The sequence below is a fragment of the Cheilinus undulatus genome, linkage group 15 (assembly GCF_018320785.1).
Source record: "Cheilinus undulatus linkage group 15, ASM1832078v1, whole genome shotgun sequence".
Lineage (NCBI taxonomy): Eukaryota > Metazoa > Chordata > Actinopteri > Labriformes > Labridae > Cheilinus > Cheilinus undulatus.
Genome location: NC_054879.1, coordinates 7,889,419 through 7,913,235, shown reverse-complemented (window position 1 = coordinate 7,913,235; position 23,817 = coordinate 7,889,419). Strand labels below are relative to the sequence as shown.

General features: G+C 39.9%; 1 protein-coding gene across 5 annotated transcripts in view; it reads right to left on the bottom strand.

Annotated features, from left to right (window-relative positions):
- Positions 1–23,817, bottom strand: part of adarb1b (adenosine deaminase RNA specific B1b) — a 229,103-nt gene that overhangs the window by 67,274 nt on the left and 138,012 nt on the right. For all 5 annotated transcript variants that reach the window (XM_041806676.1, XM_041806675.1, XM_041806680.1 and 2 more), the window contains one exon: positions 13,715–13,748. The gene's annotated coding sequence lies outside the window, so the exon portion shown is untranslated. The remainder of the gene's footprint in view (positions 1–13,714; positions 13,749–23,817) is intronic.

The window sequence follows — 23,817 nt, the reverse complement described above, 5'->3', positions numbered from 1 at the left end:
CAGAGTTTACCACCACTGCTGTGCTCAATGTTCAAGTAGCCAACAGGGCGCACAGGTAAGGGACTCCACCTGTGAAAACATGCAGACACTTCAACAACTACGAGCACACTGAGGAGGGAATCACGCAGACAAAGGGGAGTTACGGTACATTAGAAGCCAAAATAGAATAAAAACATTTGATTTCATTCTATGTGTCGATTTTATAACTGACTTCATTGGCTACAAGAGGCATGACAAAACATGACTAATGGCTCTTTCTCATGCATTTTATAGAAATTTGGCCGAAAGCCATTTTACAACGTGGCTGCTGTCTTGAAATTTAGACATCCTTTGGTCTGCAAGTGTACAATTTTTTTAGTACTAATTTTTGAAACTTTAAGTGTTCTTGGCAAATTTAGGGGTGCAACTCCAGTGTCTCTGACATGCTTTTAATCCCTATTTTTCACCTAAAAAGATATGCTGGTATACTGTTAACTAAATAAACTTTGTGGAGTGCAGGTTTGATTGCAAAGACTCCTCAGCTATAGGATGACAACTGAGAAGCAGGGGTGCAAAGTGCATCTGAAAAGTTCTGGGTCGCTACTTCACAACTATGACTGTAGGCTGACAGCTCAGCTCTCATACCAGTAACTAGCAGGCCTGAAACTCTGCATGGTTGAAATAGATGGTGCTAGAAAAAGCTACACAGGTGTAAAGAAATTCATGGAAATTACAGTGCAGGAAAAGTTTAAACATGTTTCCTCCCTGAGAGACCTCAAAACAGACTGGTGTGACTCATAGTCTGGATTTTACAGAAATCTGCCTGCTATTTTACAGGCTGAGGAGTTTGGGGTGAGGATGGGAGATGGGGGAGGGGAGCAGACTAAAATCAGTGAAGATGCCTCAGTAAGCTACGCAAACAAGTCCATAGTTTTTCAAACAGAAAGGAGGGGTCTGCACATCAGCTGATAAACATCTGCGAACTAGATGCATCTACAAACAGGGAAAAAGGAAAAAGGAAAAAAAGGCTGGAGCATATGATTAGCACAGCTATCTAAGCATGTTTCAAATTTAACAACATTTCAACATCGCAGGTGTCTTCCTCAAAGTAAACCAGGATTTATTTAAAGTTTTAAAGAAACTACATGTAGAATTTTTGCACTGAAATATCATTTGCACTGAAAGTGACCATTCCTTTGTAATTTATCTTTTAAATTGAGCTCTAACATTTTAAAAGACAGGGAAATGCTTCATTTTTATGATTGTAACAAGGCATGTCCATTTTGGAAGTTGCCATTAGGCTCCAAGTCTGATGCTCCAAACTCACCAGACATGGAGGCCCCCCCACACTCACTTCCTGTGAGTTGAGGCCAGCACCACTCAGTGTTTTCATTCATAAATTCTGTATAGTTGGGAGAAATGCACTTAAATTGCAAAATCATCTGCTGCAATGTTCAAATCACAGAAGGTGTAGCGTTTCACTGACGTGAAATGTGAGTAAAAAAACTGTTTGAATGTTTTTTGCAACATAGATGTTATGCACTACACACCATACAATAATTAAAGTGTCAATTTTTTGAATAGTTTGCAAAAATCCCACTTTCCTTACTTTTGTTTTTCTCTATCAAAATGAGTGATAAAAATATCACTGCCTTCGATACAACAACTCATATCAAATCTGCAATATGAGTCAAAATAATCAAAGTAAGATTTTTTCAAAAAATGTCCAGCCCTAGTTTTAAGTTCACAATTGCATATTAAACTCATAATGTCAATGTTGTGGAAAAAATGCAATTAGATTATTTTTCCAAATCATTCAGCCCTATTGTATTCCACCAGTTATTACGACGGTGTACTAGGGCTACTCTTGATAAAAATACAATAAAGTCAATTTGCTCCCTCCTATTGGGGAGTGAGTCTTTGCCCCAAGTGAGGGAGTTCAAGTATCTTTGGATCTTGTTCACGAGTGAGAGGAGAATAGACTGTGAGAGTGACAGACGGATTGTTGCAGCATCAGCAGTTTTGTAGGCGCTGTACCGTACTGTCATGGTGAAGAGGGAGCTGAGCTGAAAGGCAAAGCTTTTGATTTACCAGTTGATCTGTCCAGACCCTCAGATATGGCCATGAACTCTGGGTGATGAATGAAAGAAAGAGTTCGCGGGTTCAAGTGGTCGACCCTTCCTCAGGAGGGTGTCTGGGCTTAGCCTTAGAGATAGGGTGAGGAGCTTGAACATCCAAAAGGTATGTGATGTAGAGCCGCTGCTTTTTCACGTATAAAGGAGCCAAGTGAGGTGGTTCAGGAATCTGATCAGGATGCTTCCTGGGCACCTTCCTGTGGAGGGTTTCTGGGTACGTCCAACTGGGAGGCAGACCCAGAGCTCGCTGGATAGATTATATATCTCATTTGGCCTGGGAGCACCTTGGAGTCCCTCGGGAGGAACTGGAAAACGTTGCTAAGGAGAAGGATGTCTGGGCTGACTTACTCTGCCACTGCGATCTGACCCCGGATAAGCAGAGGAAGATGGATGGATGGAATTAGTTAATTTTTAAGAAAAACATTCAAATATTCTAGTTTAAAAAGTCATTAATTTAACAGAAAAAATACAGTTTTTTAACTTAAAAATATGTTAATGTTAGTAAACCAAAACTTAGTATTTCTGATATGAAGCCTGAGATAATGTAAAAAATCTCACCACTATTTTCAGTTTGGTTTCTGGTAAATTTTTGGCTTAACACAGTTGTAAATGTCCAAACTTAAAATGTTTTTAACTCAGAAATTGCAAGCTTTTCTTGTAAATTTCTAACTTTTAAAACTCTGCAATTCTGAGTTTGTTTTCTTGTAGAGAAACAACTTTAAAATCTCAATTTTTTTTCTAAAAAATCATCTTTTTTGCTAAAAGTTAACAGATTCTCTTCAGATTTTAAATCTTTTAGTTTGGCTCTTATAGATTATGATTCTACTCATGACGTTTAAAAATATAAATGTGCATCTTATTTTGAAAACCACAGTTTGCAGGTTCCTGCACCCCTGATAAGATCTTTGGCACCCCTCCAGGGGTGCCCGGGCCCCAGGTTGGGAACCAATGGTCTAAGAGGTGAGAAGCATTAAAAAGAGCTCCACATGGCCTTGTATGCTTTTGATTTTTCTCACATAGAACATCATCAATATTAATGATGATGCACAAATTGCTTAGAAAATCCTTGCAGTAGGGTTGAGAGGAGGAAACCAGCCAATAAATGCTCAATAATGAAGAACGTAGGTGGTTATCCATCAATCTGTTGATACCGCTGCATCTGTAGTCAGGTCTTCATCTCTGCCTTCCTTGGTCCATTCAACAGCACCCTCCAAACACAAGAACTCGTCTCTTCTGTCCTCCTGCTCTCCTCGCCTGGGTGCCCAGAGCGCTCACAGCTAACGCTGTTTGTCACATTCAAGGCCAGGTTAGATGCGCTGGAATCCTGCTCTGCAAGGAGAAAGGGTGTGTGCTGAGCTCCGACGCGTTTGTGTGTACAAACGTGGGAGGGGAGGTCTGGAAATAAATGTGCAGAGACATGATTGCATCCATGTAGATTTGTACGGGCCTGCATCGGTGACACTGTCATCTACGGAGTGAATTTCACACCTCGTGCTTTTGCTATTGTCAGGCGGGGAGGTGGCGCTGATGGACAGCAGGTAGAGAGAGGAGAGGGTGTAAACCAACGCCTGAATAGAAAGGTTGTGACAGCTGACAGAAGGAGGGAGAAAGTGACGGTACACCCTAAGAGACCCATGTCAAAGGCGGGTGAAGAGCAGAGAAGTATATATTTCAAAACAAGGAGAATATATAAAGTGAAAATAAGATTACATGACAAAAACACTCAGTAGATCCTATACTTAGAGTTTCAAACTGTGCTAGAAAAATGTAAAATTCATCACTTTTCATCACCTTAAAGACATTTCTCCTAAAAAAAAAAAAAACAGCAACAGCAGCAAAACATTCGCCTATCCCTTTAAATCCGTCTTTTTAAGAATCTATACTAATGAATTTTATCTCCGTGGTCCTGAAGGGAGCCGACACAAATCCCTGCACACATCTCCAGCACCGTAAAGTGTCTCTCTGCGAGCTAAACATATCTCTGCTTTCAGGCGTTCTCACTACAATGCTTTTCCCCCCCTCTGTCAGTCTGTTACGGTCATTAGCAGCATGCTAATCAAGGCTAATTACATTGAGACAGGCAGACACAACTCATTTCTTATCATGACAGAGCGCCGCTGCGTTTTGTAGTGCCTGAAAATGTTGCTGCTCATAATTAACAGCTATTTTGTTGTTAGGTAAATTAATGTCATCATGTTTTCTATTTGATTGCATCTGGTCCTGGTGTGAAATGTTAATCATTTTCGTCTGTCTGTTTCAGATGCCGTACTATCTGTTTTTTAGTGTTTCGATACAAAAATGTAGTTTATTTTAAAGGGAATTTAAACAGCAGAATACATACAATACCATTAATAGTAGATTGATTCAAATGGCTCTGACAATCTCTATGTGGCTGAAGTCACATCTATAAAAGAAAGAACTGACAGATAATGAGAGGAGCAAATGAAGGGAGGAAACTGGGAACTGAAGAGGAGAGTTAAGAAGAAAGCTAAACAGGGAGGACAGAAGGATGATGATGTGAGGGAGGAGAGAAGGGTGTAAGGTTATCTACTTGGAAAAAATGTGAAAATAGTCTTATTGCAGACGAAGTCTCTTCCTGGGCGATGGATTGTAAACGTGAGCCCCTCCTCGCCCCCCTCCTCTTCAAGTTACAAAAGCTCATTTTGGAGATTTTGCTGGCATGGCAGAAAAAAAGGCCTCTGTTCCCCATTTTCCATATTTCATATACGGCCCATTGGAAAGCATCGTCTGCGGGTGTCATGGCTTGGCACATTTATGAGAGATGCATTGAAGAACTTATCACTTGGAAGATATGCTTAAGTTCAGCATTTTGAGAGTGGCTGTGCGCCGTATGGAAATTCACTTTAATATTCTTTTCATCTACATTCTTATGCCACCAATAAATACTACATCCTACAGTGTAAACTAACAGTTTATATCAAGGTGTGGATCAGATTTAACATCATCCATTCATTTACAAGAACTGTTTATTTCAAAGAACTAAAGGAGTAATCAAGACAAATTCACAGAACACAAGCCTTACTAAATGACCAAAGATATGAAGTCTGACCTGCAAATTCCCCATCATGTTACCTCTGTGACCCTCTGATGGAATGATGACCTGTGGCGATGAGATGTGATGTTGATATGGTGTTGAGAATTACAATCAGGAGTCTGTGCATTGTATTGTATTTTGGATACAATAAACCTTCTTGTTCCTGTTTGGGTTGATCTGCCCTACACAGATTGATACACTATGGCAGCAGCCTCCAATGAAAATAGACCTGGCGTGCGTCACACGCAGAGCGGCGTCGAGTGAACACTTCTGGCACGCACCAGGGACGGATCAGAGAGCCTGCAGTGGAAAGACTGAGAGGGAGCAACTTCCTTCAGAATACGCTTTCCATGTGGATCGAAGGACTGTCGATAATCTAATGTCTAAATAGATTTGAATACTTAAGACAACATGAGCCATTTTCAAAAGATTTTGATATTAACAGCAGTGATATTTGAGCATTTACCAACAACCTGATTGCATCTTGATCGATCCTGGTTATTTTATTGGAGATGATTTGCTAGAAAGACAATCCTGTTGGCTTGATCAGGATAAGGAACAGGATCAGGAATTTTATTGACAAAATTACCCACAGATGAAAACACCTCAGCCTGGAGAGCTGCAGGCTTCTAGTGCTGCTTCTAGCAGCCGTTTGCTCTCAGCAGAGAGAGGAGTCTCCCTCATGTACGTTTACATCTCCTGAGTTGCATCCCTGTGGTTTTATCTGACCATCCACAGTGTTCAGGTGTTGTTATTTTCCACTCATTTATCTGCTATCAATGGCCTCCATGTTTGTAAAACTTACTGCATCACCGTCTCCATGTACTGAGGTCAAGAGGGCACACAATGGTCACGTTACGCTCTGCTACAAAAAGCACTACTTCAGGCAGCATAGTGCGCTGATGAACTAGGAATATGAACGTTCACAAAGGGTTTGAATGAAAGTCCAAATCTCAAATAGAAAGTGAGCCCTAGAGGATCACTGCACAGAGTATGTGGAATTTGAGGGTGACAGCATTTTTGCCCAATTATTTCTAAATGTTGCTATGTACATCATGATCAATGAGTCCCATATGAACATGTTCTGCTTTTCCTGTTATATCGCTCTTTCCTGTCTATAAATTCACATTCACAAGAGTGGACACATACCTTGTCTCTACCCCTATAATGTTAAAATTTAAATTAGGGTACAAAAATAAACATCTTACTGTACTTTTTTTTTTTTTTTTTCAAAAGTACTTTCCTCATTTTATAACACAGGAAATGTGAGAAAAGTAATTTTATCTATTACCTATTATTCTGTAGTCTTTGAAAAGAGATGAAGAAACGTCATTACTTTGAAAGGGTTTAAAATATATAAACATCACTACTTGTACTTGAATGAAATCTATGAAATATTGTTGTGGAGGGTAATTAATGCAGATAACCATGCAAAAGACTAAAATCTCAGCACCTTTAAACAATTTACACAGGCAAACACAACTTTCCTGATCAGTTTAACTGACAGAAATTAGTCTCCTATAGGAAATGCTGCTTCTTGTGTTGGTAATATTGCACGGTCATGATTCTCAATAGTTTGTGAGTCTGTTAACACTGCATTCAAACTCTTAACACAGCTCCACTCCTCCAACCATGTCTGATTTCACAAAATAACTCTGATGGAAAGCGTCTTTAATGTCCTCATTTGGGGACAAAGTAACTGAACTCTAAATGTATAATCGCATGCATGTTGTAAGTTATAATCATGAATTCTCCCACATGCTGATAGATTTCTTCCAAAGGTAGACTCTTCATTCAGAATAAATGGGAAAGAAGAAAAAAAGAAAGAGTCTGACAAGAATGAGAGGAGTGTCGTCAGCTACAGTAAGGATTATAGCTGGATGGCTCTCAAACAGCTGACTCTCTCTGACCCCTGTATGGTCGTGTTAAAGTGTCCTTGTGGAGGACTGAACTACACTAAATGGACTTCACAGTCCAGTGGCGTTGTGCTGACTCTGCCGTTACAGACAAAGAAACAGAGAAAAGCGGTTTTCTTGAGTCGGTGTCACATTATTCCACTGATGATTGTCTAAAGTTTGTGACCTCATCCTCTCAGCTAGCCCTGACTGCTAACCCACTGAGCACTAAAGCTAAAGAACTAAGCAACTTATCAGGAGGCTTCCAGCGCACCGCATTAAAGCTGACTGCGAGAGCGAGCAGAGCAACATCATCCCAAAGTCCCGCTTAGTCATCGCTTCTCTCAGTACGGTTAAAAAAGTGCCACTTTCATTCCCGCGGTGATAAGGGAGAGTGAAAGGGCCGGAAACAGACCTGTGTAATGCTGATGGACGGAGTCAGTCTGCGAGGGAGCCCGGCCTTAAAATGCAGCATCAGCACTGCTGGATTTACTTGGATGAATGGACTCGGCTCCAAGATGAGGGCAGGGAGGGGGATGTGGAGGGCAGTGGGTGGTGGGTGTCAAAGCAAGTGGCTGAGACATGGCTAATGCTGCCAGTGAGCTGAGGCCACCTAAGTAATTACTACCTTTGCTGTTAGGCTAATCCCCAGAGCAGAGCGGAGCAGCAAACTCAGGGGAGAGAGGCTTAGAGCCTCTGTGGGTCTCCCGTCACCCGACTTCAATTACAGCGAGACACCGACATGTCCCGCTCAGAGGTGAGGGGACGCACAGGAGGTTGTCTCATTTATGAGTCTATGCCAAAAAGAAAAATAGCTGCGACTCTGAAATCAAACCGGAAAAAAATCCTAGAAAACTAAAGATAAAAGTTTCTCCTGCTTCAGATTCATCCTTTTTTAAACTTTTTCAGAAGCTCCTCCATGGAGCACTGCATGTGTGAGAGGAATTAATTATTTACAAGAGAAATCCAAAAAAAAACAAAACAGATGTCAAATTTATCACATAGTCACTAATAATGTAAGTAGAGTTGGCATTGTTTTCTTTCTGATGCTGATTCTTTGAAAGTGGTGTGAGGGTTTCAATGATGCCTGATTTTACACTCTTAAGAGGTAAAAATGTCAAAGACACTGAAAAATGCTTCTTTTAATCACAAAGTCAACGCTGACCTTCAAATTATGCAAAATTCTGACTCTTGAAACAAAAAATATCACTTTTAAGAAAAAAAAACATATAAATAAATCCTAATAAAGGGTTGTTTCCCACTAACTACTCTATGCTCTACTCCTAAATATAACTTAAACTGATGTTTTTTTTTCTTATTCCTGTCTAATTACCAAAACAAGACACTCAAAAAACATGTAAGCATGAAAAAAATCTATGTCAAATTTTTTGAAGTTGGGTAAATCCATCCATCCATTTTCTACACCGCTTACCCTATTAGGGGTTGTGGGTGTGCTGGAGCCTGTCCCAGCTGTCATTTGGCGAGAGGCGGGGTACACCCCGGACTGGTCGCCAGAGACAGACAACCAGGCATGCTCACATTCACACTTACGGTCAATTTAGAGCCACCAATTAACCCTTATGAGCACGTTTTGTTTTTGGTGGCGGGAGGAAGCTGGAGTATTCTGAGACAACCCACGCGTGCACAAGGAAAACATGCAAACTCTGCACAGAAAGGCCCTGATGGGAAGCGGACCAGGAACCTTCTAGCTGTGAGGCAGCAGCGCTAACCCTGCACTGCCATGCAGCCTAAATTGTGTGTATATATATTTATATTTATATATACAGTGCTTAACAAATTTATTAGACCACCCAAACCCTAACCAAAGTAAGGTTTATGCCACAGCTGCCCTAAATTAACAGCATTGGTAATTACCAAAATCATTTTAATGTTTCTGCTAGGGCTGTCGCGATATACCGATATTGACGATAATCGTAGTATTAAAAAAATAAAATTTCAATATTGTGTTACAAATGTGCATATAATAATATCGTGTAAATGATCCAGTGCCACTTGAACACAGTTTGTTTTCTACATCTGCCCCTGTTTTCTTCCGCCCTGCTTCGTCTCCCTCCTGTAGCACCCCAACAACTCTTCCCCCTTTCCCCTCACACACAAACACTGACCCTCCACAATGACACAGCAGCTGCAGTACCTCCTTAGAAAGGTATTTTGAGTGTAATTCATCTGCCAAAAGAGAGAACACAACATAAAGTTAAAGATAAATCTGATCAATTGTCCCATTATTATTTACTTTTTTATATTGAAATCGTGATAATATCGTTATCGTGACATTTTTGCCCACGATAATCATGAAGTGAAAATCTGATATCGTGACAGCCCTAGTTTCTGCAATGGTTAATACACCAATATGTAGAAGCTCTTTAAATATGACAGGTGGTCTAATAAGTTTGTTAAGCACTGTATATACTTTGATAATGCAGTTGGAGATCAATATACTCGACCATGTGTTAATCTGACTTTAAAAGTACAAGACCGGTCCTGGTGTTTGGTCAGCATATTTACAGGTAGTTCCATTTCCTGGTGGAAACCAGCCGCAGAAATCCAGAGACACCCTTGTTAATCAGTTTTTTTTTCGTGTTGGACAAAAAATGGAACAAAAACAGCAAAAATGGCAACTATCTCATACGAAACAAACAGTTTTCTGTTTTTACATTTCAGTCACAACAACAGGAAACCAATAATTAATTAATTAATTAAATCCACGTACTTAGCAGGAATCAAGGTTTCAATTAATGACTGTATTGTTTGTTGGAAAGGTTGATTTATTTTTGTGTCTACAAAAGAAATAAGTGAATAAATGAAAAAACATAATCTTTAATATTTTTTAAAAAAGCAAACAGGCCTATGATTATGCAACACAGTGGATTACTATGGATGCTTTTATTTTGAAATATTTACCATCCCCATTTGATTTCTTTTTTCTCAAGTATTTCACTAAACCAAGAAAAGAAAAATAAAACGAAATAAATTGTATAAATAAATAAATAAAATAAAATAAAATTGGACCCATCTTTTGGAAATTTGTTTTCTTGTTTTTACATTTTTATGACTGAAACAGAAAAACTAGAGATTGCTTGTTTTTCCATTTTTTATTTTTCAGAAACAAAGAAATAGGGAAAATGGCTACATTTTTTTCACTTTCGGTCAAAAATGAAAAACACTGAATATTAACCGGCCCCCCCCCCCCCCCCACTTTTTTAAAGCTTTTGAATCAGTGATATGGATTTATTTAAGGCTTGAAAGATTGCATGTCTGTAGTGGCATAATTTAGATGAAGTTAGGACGAACCTCATGTACAGGAGGAGAGGAGTCTAAGGGAAGACTGTCTGTGGATCTTGGATGGTGTTGATTTTCTGGATGGATAAAATCATAGAAATTGAGAGCACGTTTGAGATTTTTTTGCATGTCTCTCCATCTGTATAATTTACAAAGCTACAGTGGATGGCTGTGTGATGGCATGAGTGCAATATTTGGGCATACATTTTTGGATTCACGTATGTTTTCCTGTAATTAATTAATTAATTGCAAATTTGAAATTTTCCTCTGTCAACCAAGTAACTTCACGTGTTTATGACCGTACGAAGATTTAAGAAAGTCCCTTTTGTCAAGCTAGAGTCAAATCTCCCACACACATGATCCATGAACTTGATATAAAACACTTCAGCATAACACAGTTTTTCAGAAAAAAATATGTGAAATCTTAAGACATTCATTTGATAAATCACAAAGATCCTATGATTAATTAACAAAAAAAAATCTCATAAAAGTTTTTTTCCTGGGGGATCAGCAGTATCCAGGGTCAAGTCTGGTGTTCACAACAATTACAATATTTGTGATCTAAGGAAAAATACGCATTTCAACACGACACACGACACCTTAAAATTCTGTAAATATGAATCTTTCTACATGTAAATAGTACAAACAAAACCTTAACTTCACCATGTAAGTTGCCAGGAGTTAATTTGCTCCATGCTGCACCAACTAAGTAATCATTTAAAGTCCTTGTAGCTTTGAAGCACTCTCAGTGTTTGCACAAAGAGCAGCCTTTACCATCTGTTGATGCAGTTTACAACTTTAAACTTCACAGACAAGTCAGTACAGCTTCAGCACAGTGAGTTCAAAGCTCTCCTCTCTTTCAGGTAAAATTAACAAGCATTACAAAGTCTAAAAAAAGCCAGCTCAGCATCACCCTGCTTCTGAACCGCTGCTGTGAGGGTTACCTTTGCGCTCGGAGCGTTTCTTGCGCCTCCTCTTGAACCTGCGTCGGATCAGACAGAAGTAGGAGCCCAGGTTCTGCGCGCCGTTGGTAAGAAGGGCCATGGCTGGGTCAGCACTTAAACTGCTTTAAAATCACCTACAAAGCTCTCTATCAGCACAAATAAAAGTTCAGCTGCTGAGAAGTAACTGTGAGACCACATCCACGTGGACCACCTGCCCTCGACCTCTCACACTGACTGCTCTCACACTTGCTGTTAAGCTAATGATACTGAGAGCGCCCCACTCCAAACACCTGCAGCGTTTCCTTGTTTCTACTTTAGTCCTTCCCTTGTATCCGAACTCTCTCTCCCTCCCTCACTTTCCTCCTCCGCCTCTTGCCGTTTCTCTCCTCTGTTGACTCCATCTCTGCCCTATCAGTAGTCGGGGAGGAGAGGCGATGGAGTAGAGTGTGAGAAAGAAGGAGGGGGCTCACAGGAGGGAGACGTGTCATTTGGTTGTGAATTAACATGGGGAGAAGAATCACACCTCCTACTTGTCTGTCCTCTTCTTAAACATGAAACCCCTCCAAACACTCCTACCACCTCCACCACCACCACCAAAAAGGTGAAACACACATTTACTTCACTCACAACTCAAATATGTTCAGACACTTTCAGGTATGTGTATTAGAAATAAAATATTCACAGCTGCAGTAAAAGGAAAGGCTCTCACTTGTGCAAAGCTTAAATCAGTTTTTACGTTGCACCTTTAACTGACTTTATGAGTTAGATTTATTGGGCTTATTATTCAGTTGAACTCACCAAAAGCAAAAAGATGAGAGGCTTCTTATAAAGAAACACTCTGCCTACCTCTAGTGGCCATCATTTGTAATCACAGCTCAGATGGTATCAAACTACATCTCCCAGGCACCAAAGTTGAAGCCATAGAGGGCTGAAGACTGATTATTGTTGCTGGAAATAGTCGCTATCTAAAGGTGCACTAATATTTGAACTATTAAAAATCACCACTCCTATATCATATGTAAGTCTTTTTTGTTGAGTAATTAAATATAACTGTTCTGAAAGCCAGAGAAATTCTAATTTTTTATAGTTGCAACAGAATATCTTTAGTTTTACTTGAATAGAGTTAGTGGCTGCTAATTTTTATTTACTGAAAGAAATCTTACACAACATAAGTGTACTTTTAGGGTGTGATTATTTCATACTGCACCCTGGTGTGATTGCTCTCCCCTTCCCTCTCCCCTGCAGATCCGCATTCACATTTCTGAGCCCAAGCACACGTGTGGATGTACAAAGGCAAATACAGGGACTATGGATGACTTTTTAATCATATATGAAACGCCAACTAAGACTACCTTGCAGCTTAGGTGATGGTGGGGGCCTGTACTATCCAGATACAAGTGTTTTTAAGAGACAGGAAACCCTTAGAGTTGCCTTTGCATCTCTACTAGCTCACTGCAACTTAAACCACAATGGACCATTCATTGGCTAGATTTGAATGATTTCTAAAGTGCATTTAAAAAGTGTGGACAAACTGCAAAAGTGATGACAGAAGTTCAGTTGTTATGATGATGTCAGACTGCTGCTACAATCCTCTGTCCCATACTGTGCACTGTTAAATTCACATCTCCTGCATACTGTGCCAGAGTCCACATGTATCATGCCAAAAACCACCTCTTTAATGAGTACAGTACGATTTGCATTCTCACCAACCAAACCAAACAGAACTTCAGGGCTTAAGTGTACTTGAATCAGGGTCGGGTCCCCTTAATCAAAAACACTCTAACTTCATTAGAACATTCTTGTTCTTTTTGCATCACAAGTGATGGACCACGCTTATTGTCTGCCATCTGTATATTTGCCATCTGCTATCTGTATATTTTGTTGCTTCCCAAGTAACAAATAACTCCATGACTGCACAGCCCTACATTTTCAAGCTGCTCTGCCCACGTCTGCTGCTTACTTTATATTTTACACTTTATTTACAAAACAGTAAACCATTTTTGGGATTTCACAAATGAAGAAAAGCTGTTAGAAATGGCCTTCCTAGTTAATCCTCCAAGTAATCCAAGAATGCTTTGGGAAGGCCACTTTTAACAGCTTTTCTCCCCCATTATGAAAAGTTCATCCATGAAAAGAAACCTCAGAAAGCAGTTTTTATTGGACAGAGGCTCCATTTTAAAACAGAGAGTAAGCATTAGAGGAGAGCAAAGCTGTGCGGCGCTGGCCCCTCCTCATTATCTTTTGTTATTTTGACACAGACGCCCCAGGCTGTGGAAATTACACACCATGCATTAAAAGCTCTGATATTTCTGTACACAGCTTTTTTGATGTTTGACAGCAAAGAATGGAAGGAAAAGAAAAAGCGAATGAAATCAACACATATGTCAAAGAATAAAAACCACTCACCTCCTTCTCTGCTGTGGCGTCTGTTGGGAGAAACCTGTCAAAGAAAAGAAGAGATGCTTAATATGAGCAAACACCATTTTTAAGGTCACCGCACTGTTTACAACACAAACCTGGACTACAGGCACTCCAGTGTTACCAACTCACTACACACAGCAGATTTACGCTCCATTAGCAGTGATTGCAGCTTTCCACATCACGGCAGAAATGTTCCAAAAATTGTTGTTTCTCTTCAGTTTCACATTGTTTGAAGAGATGGAATGCAGGTTCTTCCACTTAGAGTGAAAAGGTCTACTTATTTATAGTCTTATCAGCTAATTGATGTAATTGATTCATTACAAAATTACCTGAAAGCTTCAGTGCCTCATTTCAAGCACAAAGTTTGGCAATCAAAAAGCACTTTTTCAGGAATTTAACAGAAAATGGATCTTGAATAGACCACTTTTTTAATAATAAGATTATTTAATTACAAACATGTTTCATGGGAAAATACCAGCTTAAGCGTTGCTAACATTAGAAACCCTGTAATGATAAAACTGCTCCACTTCATACCAAATATTACTGAACAGTTTTCACTTACTAGAGTATTTTGTGCCCACTGTGGCACACAGAGTGACTTGACTCCAGTTTTAAGCTCCTTGTGAACTTCAAATGCAAACAAAAGTTTACATAAAGACAGAAGTAGAAATAATTTCTACAAACAGGGGAAGGGTTTCTGTATTTATGAATGGTGTTTATGAGCCCCTGCTCTACCAACTGAGCTAAACCAGCATCCACTCAAATCTTTTACTCTCCAAGTGAGCTTATTCACACAATTATCACACAGAGATGGCAGAGGCTGCCATAAACACTTAACTACTCGGTATCAAACACAAACTACTGCTGGGAAGACTGACTCTAACACTGATCCAAAGCTGCAGCATATCTCATTGAATTCTCATGTGCCAGGCCTTGGTAACAAGTTCATGCATCTTAAATGATTCCAAAAACATGGGAGCCTGCAGACATAAGGAATAGGGCTGGGTAATTTAAATCAAATCATTTCTTTAGACATTTAATTGACCCCCCCCAAAAAAAAAACAACTTCGATTCAACAATTCATATCCAATTTGCAATACAAGTCAAAATCATCAGAATTAGACACTTTTAAAGAATTGAAAAAAAGAAAGTTAAGGAATAATCGCATATCAAATCGCAGTTGCAATATTGGAGAAAAAAAATCGCAATTAGATTATTTTCCAAAATCGTTCAGCCCAAATAAGGACAAACTATTTTAACATTACAGTCCACAAATTGCACACTAGATAACTGGCCGGATAGTGAGACCACACACCCAAAGTTTGGATGAACAATTCCTCAATGGTAATTTCAAAAACAAGAAACATCACAGAAACTTGCACAATCAAACATGACTTCGAAAGAAAAGCAAGAATGGTGAACAAGTGATGACAGCTGCTTGCTGTTTTGCAGCCAAAAACATAAAACAAGTAAAGAATAAATGTGAAGTCTTGAGATAAAAGTATAGTTGTGTTTACATTTGTGAGCTGTTAATGTACACATCTGATTGGTGATGCTTCTAGGTCTGCTTACTCTCATTGACTGTTGCAAATATTCTGTTGGAGGCGTTCAGACCTGGAAAGAAAAATACCAATACCCTTTAAGCATGTTTGGTATTTGTGATACCAGGTCTGGCTGCATGTTGCAATCAAGACTCAGGAACAGTAAAACAGTGGTACACCTGGGGGATTATTTCAACAAATGATCGGTTATAAGTCATAAGAGCTCTGCTAATGAAATGTTAGTAGCATTTGATTTATGCAACTTTTGTCTTGAACTTGACCTGGCTAAAAGACCTCAAAAAGAAACACGTAATGCCACAGTCTAAAGAAATTCAAGAACTGATGAGAAACTATCATGGACATCTATCAGTCTGGAGAGGGTTACAACGCCATTTCAAAGGCTTTTGGACTTCAGAGAACCATGGTGAGAACCATCAATTTTCTTCTGCTTATCTGGGGTCAAGACACAGTGGCAGCAGGCTCAATAAGTCAACCCAGACATCTCTCTCCCCAACAACATTTCCCAACTCTTTCTGGGGGATTCCGAGGTGTTTCCAGGAAAGATCAGATATATAATCCCTCCAGCAAGTCCTGGATCTCCTTCCAGTTGGACATGCCTGGAAGACCACTACAGGGAGGCATCCAGGAGGCATCCTGATCTGACCTCCCTCAGCTGGCTCCTTTCAGGCAAAGGAGCAGCAGCTCTACTTAGAGATCCTCCGGTTATCTGAGCTCCTCAGCCTATCTCTAAGGCTGAGTCCAGACACCTCCTGAAGAATTTTCAGCCCACAATCTCATTCTTTCGGTCATTACCCAGAGCTCCTGACCATAAAATCGACTGGTAAATTGAAAGTTTTGCCTTCCAGCTCCCTCTTCACCAGTGTCTTCGGTGCGGCTGATGCTGCACCAAGCTGCCTGTCAACCTTGTAGCACATTCTACCCTCACTCGTGAACAAGACCCCGAGATACTTGAAGTCCTTCACTTGGCCCAAAGACACCCTCCCCTCCTGGAGGGAGCAATCCACTGCTTTCTGGCAAAGAACCATGGCCTCGGACTTGGAAGTGCTGGCCCTCATCAAAAAGGACGGATGGTTGTTGAGAGCCATCATCTACAAATAGAGAAAACTTGGAACAGTGATGAACCTTCAGGAGTGGCCAGCCTACCAAAAATTACTCCAGAAGTGCACTGATGACACATACAGGAGGCAACACAAGAACCCAGAACAACATCTAAAGAACTGCAGGCCTCACTCGACTCAGTTAAGGTCAAAGTTCGTGATTCAACAATAAGAAAAAGACTGGGCAAAAATGGAATCTATGGAAGAGTTCCAAGGTGAAAACCACTGCTGACCAAAAAGACCAAAAAGGCTCGTCTCACATTTGCCTGAAAACATCTTGATGATCAAGACTTTTTGAGAAAAATTCTGTAGACTGACGAGATAAGTTGAACTTTCTGGAAGGTGTTCGACCCGTTACATCTGCCGTAAAACTAACAGCATTTCCTAAGAGAACATCATACCAACAGTCAAACATGGTGGCAGTAGTGTGATAGTCTGGGGCTGCTTTGCTGCTTCAGGACCTGGACCACTTGCCGCGATTGATGAAACCATGACAGTGATCCCAAGATACCAACAGGTTCACCTTTGAATGGCTTTAAAAGGATAAATGAAGATTTTTGGAGTGGCCTAGTCAAAGCCTGGACTTGAATCCAGTTGAGATACTGTGGCATGACCTTAAACAGACCAATATGGCTGAATTTAAACAATTCTGCAAAGAAAAGTGGGGCAAAATTCCTCCACAACAATGTATAGGACTCATTACTAGTTATGGCAAGTGTGGCACCAACAATTAACAGGTTAAGAGGGAAATTACTTTTTTTTAACTTAAGGTTTGGATGGTTTTCCCTTTGACAAATGCAATCATCTTTTAAAAACTGTATTCTGTGTTTACTTGGGTTATCTCTGTCCAATATCAATATTTGTTTGATGATCTGAAACATGCAAGAGTGACAGAAATGCAAAAAATTAGACATCAGGATGGGGCAAATACTTTACCGTAGACGTGACAAACAGGACTTCTTTTTCTGACAAACTCTGTAGCGCAGCATTATTTCTTAGGAAATGTGACCCAAAACCCACAATTTCAACAGGAAAAATACAGAAATATATTAAATGTAACAATTGAAGAAAGAAAAATGAAAGCTTCTTTGGCTCTCTGGTATACAGAGCTACAGAAGGGAGAGAAAGCTGATTAATTTGCTGTAAGAGACTGGAGGGTAGAGGCAAAAAAGCTTAGGAAAAGAGTAAAAGGAAATATGGAAAGGATATAGAGCAAAATCCTCAAGTAGGAGTACAAGAAAGAGAGCGGAAAGCAGGCCAGAGGCGGGAAAAGGAAGACTGGGAGCTGAAATGGGATGAAGACAGGAGAGGTAATATAAGGCGAGGAGTTAAGGAAACAGAAAAATGTAAGAAAAAAATGTAAGAAGTTAAGAGCGGACTAGATGTAGAAGTGGGATCTCTAACCCGCGGGGTTGTTTAAGGTCAATGAGGCTGGCTTCACTCTCCACAGCTCTCCTCTCACTGCTCGGCATGCAATGTTCTTAAAAAGAAAACTCTGAGGTTTTTTTGGGTAGAGGTCAGCCAATTAGGGACATAAAGTTAAAATGAGCAGAAAGGCAGAAAGAGGGAGAAATGAAAGAGAAGCGGTCGACCACAGAGAGTAAAAATAACAGAGGAAAACGTCGCTGGAGCAAGAAAGAGCTGGCAAAAAGATAGGGGATAAGAGCTGTGGGGCAGGGGAGACCATGACTGTAAATACACCCCAGACGCAGATTCATTCATGCTTCTGTGTGCAAGCCAACCATAACTGAGGCTGGCCAAGTCTGCACCACAACTGCCTTGGCTGTCTTACTGTGTTTTTGTTTTGCTTTGTTTTCCTGAAAGGGAGACAAGTCGGTCCACTTCCTTTGGTATTATAATTTATAGATAGTGTGTGAGAGCTGCAGACTCGCAGAGGAACATGTTGTTCCACGGGGAGAGATTTCACCCGCTGTTCCTTCTCTTTCTCTTGGCATTTTCAACACACGCCGATCGGACAAGAGGAAAGAAGTTGTTTCCACACTCTGAATAACAACTCAGCTCCTGGTGGCCTGTGCAGCGCTCTGACAGAGACACACAACCATTGACAAAAACAACCTCTTAAACTGTCTCACAGGCGAGCGATCCAGGCTACTGTGGTGAGCCCATCTGTTGGTTCATACGTTGAAAGCACTCAGAGTCAACCCAAAAGCACAAAGCTCTAAAAATAGACCAAGTGGGAAGAGTTTTTTTCAGCTTTTCCGAAGCCGTTCATCTGAATTTTAAAGCTGGTTGCGGCGATGCTGAATTTTAAGGGCTCAGTATTAGCACATGAGCCGAATCATGAATAACTTAAATGGCTTAGGAGATTTTTCAGGAAACAAATATTGGAAAATAAAAAGGATTTCACTGTCATCAGATAGTAAAAGCAAACATAAGCAAAAGAAGACACTTCAAAAGAGGCCACACGTCAAATCTGCAGCTTCATTAGAGTGAAATGTTGACATTCTTACTTCAACAAAGAGGTAACGAGTGCTTTCTGCTGCACTGAAATACGCTCATTAGTATTTATAAGGATTCCTCATTAAAACTAGGAAGCACAAACCCAAAAAGGGAACCATCTAACAAGGTATTTTGACGAGAGGAAAAACAAAATAACAAGCTGATGGAGTGATGAACATCTGGGGAACAAAGGGTCCAAAAACCCCGCCTTCCACAGCGTTTCATCTCCACGGTGAAGCACTTATATCGAGTTACTTTGCAACTTGAGAAAAGTTTGTCCTGAATACCTGAATATGAAGGCAGATGAAAAATGCCCGTGCAGAAGCAGAGCTCCATTGCCTTGTGAGGAAGTCACGTTCCTGAAGCAACACTCACTCAGCCTGAATGTGTGTCTGGCAAGAGGGAGAGATTTTGTGTGAGAGATGAGAGGGAACGGGAGAGCCTTTGAGAGCTTTTGGGAGTGAGTGCGTGGTGCTCCATAAAGGGGTGTAAAAGCTCCAGATCTCCACTGAGGTCTTTGAAAAGCTGGAGGGTGGATGGAGAGTGATACAAAGGCTTCAACATGAGTGGTCAGAGAAAGAAGGGAACAAAAAGTTTTTTAGAAAATTACAGCACAAGGGAGGTGTATTATACAAGAGAGAAAGCCAGTGGACTGCGCGTGATGAGGGAGGTGCGTGACTGTAAACCTCCACTCCCGGTCTTCAACCAAAAACTAGGCCAATGGCTCGGTAACCACTAGCCATCCACACACAAACACACACAAAGAGAGGGTAGACGGGGTCCTGATAGCCATTTAACGCTCCCCCCTCCCTCTGACCTAGCTTCCTTCCTCTGTCAGAGTTACACAGGGACACGGGGAATTTAATTAACCCATCATTTAATTACATGGCACTGTGGTTGTACTCTGATTGATCGTGTGTGTGCACATGTTTAAAAAAATCAAGGGAACAAGTTGCTTGATCATCATTTAGTACTCAGTCTCTGTGGAGCCTTGTAGAAGTGTTTTTGTTGTACCAAGGTTTCCCCAGCAGAGGGCAGCACCGCTTCAAGATAACAGAGCCTCATGTTTATAGAGAGAGGTGAATGGTTTTCATCTGCTTGCATGAGTGAGACTAATTCTCATGTATACTGCTCTAACTGCTCACATGTGTTTATCTTCTTATCCTTAACCTGAAGAGAAGGTCAAATGTATAAATGTACAGGAAGTTTATGTGTCTTACTTAGAACTACAGCGCTGGGATTGCAAACAGGAGGATGCAATGAACTTGATGATGTACTGTAAAGAAGCCAGAGCATCGGGTGCTGACTATTTTCATCATAAACTTCTGTCATAAGAAACTTCATCATAAAAGTCCGTGTCAGTGGTTCTCAACTGGTGGCTCAGGACCCAAAAGTATATCATGCAGCTGTTTTCAGTAGACTGTGAGTGGAGAAAAAGTGGACAAAAGTCTATAATGACAGTAAAGTTTAGTTGTTTTCCAAAGATCTCAACTTATCCAATCTTGTTATTTGGGGAAAACAAAACTGGCTTTCCCATAATAATGTGGTAGTTTCTCAAAATCTCAACAACACAGCAAATATTTATATGTTGCCACCGGGAAACTGCGTTCAATGAATCTGTGTAATTCTAACTCCACTCTGAGTGAAATGGCCTTGAGTGCTAATCTACCCACTGTTAGTCCAGCTCTATAAAGAGTAAACTAATATAAGCTTTAAAATGGGGGGCGGGGTTTTCTATGATGCCCTTGGGCAGAGTGTTTACATGTGTTTTGGGTGTATAAATATGTGTTTAGATGTTGCCTGTTGTACAGTGATCACTGCTGGGGTTCAGTAAATAGGGATGGGGATTGATAAGATTTCATTGATATCAATACCATTATGGGTTTCTTCTTATTGATTCAATTCTTAATTGATTCCCTTATTGATTCTGTCATGTGAATTATCTTTTTGGAAAAAGTAGACTTTATAGGCTTTCACTGAAATTTTATTTCCTCTCTCTCTCTCTCTCTCTCTCTCTCTCTCTTTCTCTGAAACTGAAGGAGATTTACACCACCTTCAGTGAGAGTCAGCGACAAGCACCCTTCAATTACTGCTACAAAAAACAGGATTGATAACTAAAAATATGAAACATCAAGTGTTTTGGAGGAAAAATGCTAAAACACACTAACAGATGTTATGTGTTGCACTGTTTGCAATATTTTTGAGAAATGGCGCCACACTTTCAACAGCTTTGGCCTGTTTTGTGACTGTCCGCTGAGTTTACTTCCTAAACTTCTCTGCTCTTGCTCGCTCATGACTGCCTCTCACGAGGCTGTGTTTTTCCAGGCACAGGGAAGTAAAGCATTGACAAGGGAATTGTGAAGATAAAATGCCAGTGATAAACTGATCGGAACTGGTTCTCAAGTGGAACCAGTTCTCAAATTCCATCCCTAACAGAAAAGGGTCATGCACTGATTTTTATTAAATGTTGTTTCCTAGCATTTCTTTCTTTGCTCCATCCTTGCCAGAAGACACGACTTTGCCACAGGTCTTCAGGAAAGGTGGCAGTCTTTGTTAAAAGTACATTGCAAAGTTTAAAAAAATTAAGATTGTAAATACTTCAAATTTACACTTAAAATGAAGGAAATAACACAATGTTGTTTTAAAAGTACACTCTTATGTGTAAAAACACAACACTGTAGTAGTTAACAATGAAAACTATAAGAATTCAAATACTAAAAAGTTACGAAAATGTGAACTTGAAACACATAAGAATTCTATAAACGCAGAAAAAGTGTTAAATGTAAGAATATTGTAGTTGAATTAACACTGCTGGTTTTGCTGTGTAGGCTGTCAAAAGTCCATCACATCTTAAAATTCCACTATTTTGCATTTTGCATGAAAGGGTTATTGACTTCCTGTTTGGAAACAAACCTGCTTTTAAAGGTAAAATGAAACAACAACAAACAAACAAACAAGAATCCACACTCAAATACAGACAGTTCAGCATTGAATTTCTCATAGCTCATGCAAAGTTGATGGTGAAAGGACTGGCATCAGGATGAGTTTTCTGTGTAAAAAGTTTAATTAAAGGAAAAACAATAGATATAGTAATTACCAAAACTTACAGCATAGTTTTGTTTATTAAAATATTCTAGGTTGGAGGAATATTTGTTGACATTTACAGCTTATGAAAACAGATTTCCATTACCCATGTATCTGCTTGCAACATCCAGAAACAGCTATTGGTAGACTGATTTACTAAACTGCAGCAAGCCTGGTTAAGGTGCACTGACACAGTGCACATCCGAAACAACAAAATAAAACAGTCTTACTCAACCCTGCTCAACCAAAGAGCCAAATTGTTGAAAAATACCATTGCAAGAGCCACAATCTAAGTGATGAAAAGTGGCAAAAATGGGTTAAAGTGGCAATAAAATTAGGTTAAAGGGGGCAAAATGGTCAAAAGCCAGCAAAAAAAGGGTGAAAAGGGACAAAATCGGCATAAAAGGCCAAATACTGGGTGAAAAGTGACAAACACTTGGGAGAAAAAGTGGCAAAAGGGGCAGAAAGCGGCAAAACTTGGGTGAAAAGTGACCAAAAACATGAGTTACATGTAGCAATATGGTCAAAAAGTGGTAAAGCATGACAAAAAATGAGCGGAAAGTGACTAAAATGGGCAAAAAGCAGCAAAGAGTTGCAAAAATTTGAGTAAAAAAGTGTCATTTAATGGCAAAAGGCAGCTTAATTAAATGAAAAGTGGCAAAAACTGCAAATAAGGGCAATGGAAGTATACAGATAAATTTAACAGTTGACAATTAAAGCCAAATATACAAATGTGGGAAACAATCTGATTAATGTGACTTGCAATGGATAATTTCTGAGGTCAAAGTTTCCCTTTATAGAAGGTTTTCTGGGGAAATAATATTTCAAATTAAGACATAAAAGAGCCACAAATCATCACAAAAGAGCCATACGATGAGTATCACTGACCTAAAACAACTCTGAACCTGTCTCTAGCCTAAGTCTGTTTAATTTGGAGAATCACACAGGGAAAAAGATTTAAACTGTCCTCCTGTGTGACAACCTCCACTCTGTTCAGCAGTCCTCGCGTCCAGTTTCTGTGCAGCTGTTGTCACCCTAAGGAGTCTGAACATCTACTAGCAATGGTAGAGTGGTTGAGCTCTAAACTTTCAGGCTCATAGCCCTCCTCCCACTGTCATCTGTGACCCTCAACTGAGGAGTGTTTTCAGTCAAAGCCAGCACTCCATTAGGTGTATTTACTCAACGGCACACTCCCTGTTATCTTGAAATGCAGGACAATGACCTAACAAGGAAGAAAAGTTGCTAAAAAGTGGTGCCAAGCCTCACCGCTCTGGTCTGTGTCATTATGTATCACAGCATGTTGTGAATGGGGGAATTTTCAGTCCTGTGAGGTCTCAAGAAGTATGTGACAGTGGCAGCTGCACACACTGACAGAAATAAACACAGCCAATTATTACAGTAAAATAAAGGTATTAAAAGTGTGTCTTAAACTCTGGATTTTATGGTAACTCTTGACCATAGAGATGCATAATTTTGGCCAAAATAGTGATTAGAATTATTTTAATCAATGGTGAGTTCACAGTTACAAATCATAATAACTTACAAATTTTAGGGACAACCTTTATCGTTTCTAGTTTATTTAAAAAAAATCCTGTAACTCATCTTTTGCTGGGTCTGAACTAGGAAAATAAGCATAAATACCCTGGCTATTTTTGCCAGCATTGTCCCCTAACAATTGGCTAAATATGACCCAGCAGTGACCTCTTAAATACACCCACTGTTTCATTGTTAGACAATATCCTCGCTCAAGCAAAAGAAAGAAATAAAACATACAGTGTTAAGAATTCATCCTCATGTTATAATGTATTTTATCATGTAAAACTTACTTTTTGAGCTTTATATGACAGCTTTTGCAGGAAACCCAGCTAAGGTTAAAGACCAAGGC